The sequence below is a fragment of the Tasmannia lanceolata genome, unplaced genomic scaffold, assembly GCF_043159265.1.
Source record: "Tasmannia lanceolata isolate RefF3 unplaced genomic scaffold, GAP_Taslan_0.1 ptg000029l, whole genome shotgun sequence".
Taxonomy (NCBI): domain Eukaryota; kingdom Viridiplantae; phylum Streptophyta; class Magnoliopsida; order Canellales; family Winteraceae; genus Tasmannia; species Tasmannia lanceolata.
The window spans coordinates 3,100,185-3,105,711 of NW_027518706.1; the positions used below are offsets into that span (position 1 = coordinate 3,100,185).

At 36.6% G+C, this 5,527-nt stretch overlaps 1 long non-coding RNA gene across 1 annotated transcript; it reads left to right on the plus strand.

Annotated features, from left to right (window-relative positions):
- Nucleotides 1–1,308: 1,308 nt before the first annotated feature.
- Nucleotides 1,309–4,969, plus strand: LOC143859255 (uncharacterized). Its single transcript, XR_013239211.1, has 2 exons — nt 1,309–1,719; nt 4,456–4,969. It is a non-coding gene; the product is annotated as an uncharacterized LOC143859255 (long non-coding RNA).
- The last annotated feature ends 558 nt before the right edge of the window (nt 4,970–5,527 follow it).

Genomic DNA, 5,527 nt, shown 5'->3' on the forward strand with positions numbered 1-5,527 from the left:
AAAAGCTCAATCCGACCTGACCCAAGTTACACTGTCTGCCTCTTCTTTTGCGAAAAACACTACAACAGAGCGGAGCCTAAGGTAAGGCAACCATATAATTGACATCCGATTTCAATTCTCCTGCAAACACAATGGGGAAAATAAAATAAAAAATTCCATTCCAATTGATGTGATATTTGAATACCATCTCGGAAACAGATTCTTGTATTTTTTTCCCCCTTTAATTATGCCTTGGTATCATTTTTGACTTTCATAACATTCATTTTTTTAACCATACGGCCCTCAATAAGAACAGGATGCCAATTCAAATGCCTGATTCCAGCAATCTATATTCCAATTCCTATTCTAATTCTCCCTTAAATGGAATGAGAAAAATTAAAAGAATAACGATATGGTAACCAATTTGGGGACCGAGAGTAGAACCGAACAAATATCTTCTTAACACATTAGTAATCTTTCCCTTGATTTTTGGCTTTTTTCTCTATCAAAATAGCAAAACTACCCCTCCCATGCCATGCGGCATGTGGAGATTTGTTAGGTTATACTTTCGGTTCCACTCTCAGTCTCCATAGCAGTACTCAAATTAAAATAAAATTTTAATTAAAAACTAATAAAAATTCCATTCTGACCCGGACAAATCAGAATACCACCTCTTGGAGTGGGAAATAGATTCCGGCATTTTTCCACTTCTAATTCCACTCCGATGCCAATTCCGCCCCCTTAATTCCATTCATTTTTTGAACCAAAGCGGCAAAAGCCAAAGGTTAGAGTTGGGCACAAATGGAATCAGATCCCGATTCCTGATTCCGGCAATCCAAACGCACCAAAGTGGTCGACTGGTCGTAGCAGTCAATGAGAATGTTGGTTATTAAAACATGGAGTGTCATTAACAAAACCAGAGGGCCGAAATCATTTCCCTACTATATGGTTTTATGACCTTTTTCAACATGTGATCCTTCTCCCTTAGATCTTGCACATGCCCAGCAACAATCAAAGTTTGGCCGGTCAAATCACGCCCATAAATAAAGAATCTTCTTCCCATTCAATTGCCCTGATGGGCCTACCATACATGCATGGCACATGTTTGTTAACTAGTGGGCACCGGTCAATTACCTAACTTTCTTCAGATAAACACCCAAACAGAAAATTCCAATTTGGCTAAAGAGAGAATATCCACCGTCCAAACCAGTATTGAATTGGTGGTGGCCCACAAGATCAATGACTCTGATCACGCAAGAAAAATGGAGGGCCCACCTTACAACCCACAATTTTCTTCTTCTTCGTACTAAAATTGGTCAGAATTACAGACATTTTCTAGTCAAATTTCACTGCTATTTCAGTTCAAATTAAAAATATATCCATCCCCCCTACCCTATAGAGCAAAAAATTGCCGACCATGTGGGAGTTACAGTTGTTTAAAGACTTTGAGAGATGAGTATTTGAACACTATTTTCCATGAAGAACATGGAGAAGGTGAACACAGACGCACCTCGGCTATGCCGGAGCATTAGCCAGAGCTCAAAAACGCGGTCTCCGGCACCGTTCATCTCGAAAACTTACGATCTGATCGAAGGGTCAGGATCAGATCACGTCATCTCGTGGAACGAAAATGGGACCGGATTTGTCGTGTGGTCGCCGCAGGATTTCTCTCAGTTTCTTCTTCCAAGATACTTCAAGCACTGCAACTTCTCAAGTTTCATCAGACAACTCAATACTTATGTAAGTTAGAACACAAAAATAAGAAGATAAAACTACAAAAAATCATATATCCACATGTTTTTTTTTTTTACATTAATCTTAGCTATTTAGCCTTGTAATTAGACATGTTTTCAGATAATTAAACATTGTTGTTAGATGGGTACTGACATGATAGATTTTGGGAAATGATATTTGAAATTTATTGATCAAGTTTTTGCAAATATCAATTCCCATTTAAGTTGGCTATATGATGAATAATTTAACTCGTAATTCCCATTCAAGTTTATTTTGCACTCAAATATTGATTTCTTTGTTGTAATTAATCTATATTTATCGGCTAATTTTCATGATTATAGACAGTTGTCATAGCTTATATACTTAACAATCTATTTCGCTCTTTTTCTTCCAATTTAAAAGAAAATTATTGATCGTTGTCATAATAATCGGCATCTATCAGCTATTATCCATTATTATCAATGACCAAGTCTTTATTTTTACTTTAATTATAGATAATTTATCAGTTATTCTCTGTGATCAGCCAAACCTTGATTTTTTTCATAACATGTTGTAAAAAAATATATTAGAAATTACCCATAACAGAACTCTAACAGGTTTAATCAATTTAATTAACTACTAATTTTAATATAGTTTAGAATTTCACCCATAACAGAACTCTAGGTTTTATTAATTTAATTAACTACTAATTATAATATAGTTAATTTAGAGTCATGGGTTCGAGTCATGTCACAAGTTTGAGTCACGGAAACAGCCTCTCTCAAAAGCAGGGGTAAGGCTGCGTACATCTAGCATATCTAGCCCTTCCCATGAGGGGGCGAGCCTTGGCACAACGGTCGGGTTGCTCAATTGTGACCTTCTCGCAATGGTAGGAGCCTCGTTCACTGGGCTGCCTTTTTAAAAAAAAAAAAAAAAATAGAGCTACATTGAATCATCTATGTCTAACTAAGATAAGATGTACCGATTACCTTTATACCATTTATTTATCACTTGGTCAGTGAGTAAATCCAGTTATTTCACACTCAATCCAGAGTTTTTATCTAGGATCAATGGTTGTTCACATAAGATCCTACACCTTCAGCATATTTAAAGAATAAATTCACCTCATTTTATTTCAAATGTGTCTGTACACACATATAGTACGACGACCAAATATATATTGTGTATGGTATTTTTGAAATGATAAATGAGCCCCTTTCCATCACTTGAGACACCCAGCAGCAGTGTATCAATGACTGCAGAGGGGCTGATGTACTTCACATCGGAAGGATTCAACGGGTTTGATTGTCATGTACACTGTAGCTGGGTGTCCCGTGTGATTAAAAGGGGCGCATTTATCATTTCCCTTTTTTTTTTTTTTTTTTCGTGAAATTGATATTTTTCGTCTACTAAACATGATCATTGTCAGTCAATTCTTCTTTCTTTCTTTTTCATAATGCATGTATCGATCACTTACTATCAACGACAATGTGATAGAGGTAGTCAAATGTTGATTTTTCATTACTTGTATATATAACTAAAGACAAACTCACCTACCAAAAAGGAAAAAAATAAAAATAAAGGAAGAATAAAAAACAAAAAATAAAGAACAAAGTCAGCTACTTTCCCTTCTTTTACTATGTTTCTTTGTAGTGGTTGTGGTCTAGTCTTTGCTTTTTCATTATTTTAACTTTACAAACTATTTCTCTGTAGTGTCTGTGGTCTCTTTTTTGCTTTTTCTCTGTTCTAACTTTACAAACTATTTAAATTCTAAGCATTTCTATTGATTTCCCCATTTGGGAGAAAATCTTATTCTGAAGTTGCATAAATAAATGGAAAAAAAATAAATCAAAGTCACATTCAATGGCCGTTTGTTCCTTTCTTGATTAATTAAGGCTCGTAAGAGCTATTTTAATTGCTAATTTCTTTATTATCACAAATAATGATCCAATGCAGTGTTTAAAAACTCCTTGACTCGGTAAGGAAGTCGCCCAAGTCGACTCTTTTTTACCTCGGTCGCGTTCCGCGTTTCACTACATCCGCATTCCGCGTTTCACTACATCCGCATTCCGCGTTTTGCCCTACAGAGTCAATAAACTCTTTTGACTCTCCCCAGTTATGACTGTGTCAACCGTGTCAACCACGTTCTTGGCAGTGTCCGCGCCGAGTCGACAAGGATTTTTCTTAGCTGCGTTCCGCGTCACATCTGCGCTTTTAAACACTGATCCAATGTAGCGCATCCGCATCATATTATGATGTGGCTTGATGAATTTCATCGGTGGGCCTCACACCTTTGATCAATTGGACTGGAAACCAACCTTGTGATCCCCCATCATGGGTTCTTAGTGGCCAAAAGATCATCTAATCGAATGGTCGCAATCACCTGATCATGGCATGATGCAGATGCGCCGCATTTAGATCGTGTTTTAATTGCTACATCAGGCATGAGCATAGTTGCAAAATTAGCTGAATAGCCGAAATTTCATGAAAAAATCAATATATTTCAAAAACTATTTGCATTTTCCTAATTAGATGAAAAAATTTCCCAATTAAACACAAATTTTCTCTATAATCAGTCGACTTCTCATATATAGTGTTGCAAATAGAAAAACACATGTTTTTTTCCTAATTTTTCTAGCATTTGCCTCCGAATTATTCCCAAATCCAAACTTTGTAATTATGGGATTACTTAGTTATTTTCAAACTAAAGAACTATTATATAATCCTTACTAGTGTTTTAATGAATTGATAATCTTGGTATAGGGGTTTAAGAAATCGGCATCGGATCGATGGGAATTCCAACACGAGAAGTTCCGAAAAGGAGGAAGACATATTCTTGGGGAGATCACAAGAAGAAAGTGTTTGCCTAGCATTTTCCCAAGCTTTCTCAAGGCCAGCGTAAAACAATCCGCGGTCAACGTGGATCATCTGATGGAAGAAAACAAGAACCTACAGAGACAGAACTCTGAATTGCAGTCACAGATAGCCCAGTTCAAGGCTCTGGAGACAGAGTTGATGGGGAGTCTCTCTCACCACATGGGTAGTTGTAGTAATAGTAGTGATAGTAGAAATAACAAAGCTAGTAGTGTGTAAAAGAAGAGGAAGAAAAGAAAAAAAAATGGAAAACTTGAAGGCCATATGAATGAAATATGGACACAGGTTACTCTACTTCGCAGACTAGATTTCATCTGTACTTAAACATGCAAAAAAATAAAAAACTCTTGTCTCAGCCCAACTGCAAAAAAGAAAAGGGTTAATACATTGTTTTAGAACTTTATTGCGTATTCAAATGATATGTCGAGTTGACTCAGTCGATAGCGGATTTCAACTAGTGTTGGGTCTACTCTCAGTAGGTTGTGATTCTGGACTCCTGTTCTAACCTTATAATGATGGCCTTCATTAACTGTCACATGATTCACATTCAACAAGCAAAAGTTGATTCATCAAACGGCTAAGATCATCCGGTTTTGCATGACTCATCGATAGTCAGGGTACCTACAGTGGTTAGTCTGGACTCTGGACCCTCCAATAGTAGGCCATACCGATGTTCAGAGATGACAAATATAATCTGTCACAAGGACCAGAAACAGGTTCCAACTGGAAAACTCGACTGAGTACTTAAACTGGGTTACTAGTAGACTTCAGATTCATACCATTTTTAAGAACTTGGGTAAACAATTTCTTTGGAAAGTAAAGCATGGCCACCATTAAGATGCTAAGAAAGGATAGAGAACCATATAAAACAAGTACACTGATGAACGAAAATTACCCGCTGTAACATAGAAGATCTGATAGCTCAAACCATAACATATAGCATAAATAATGTTATGATCAT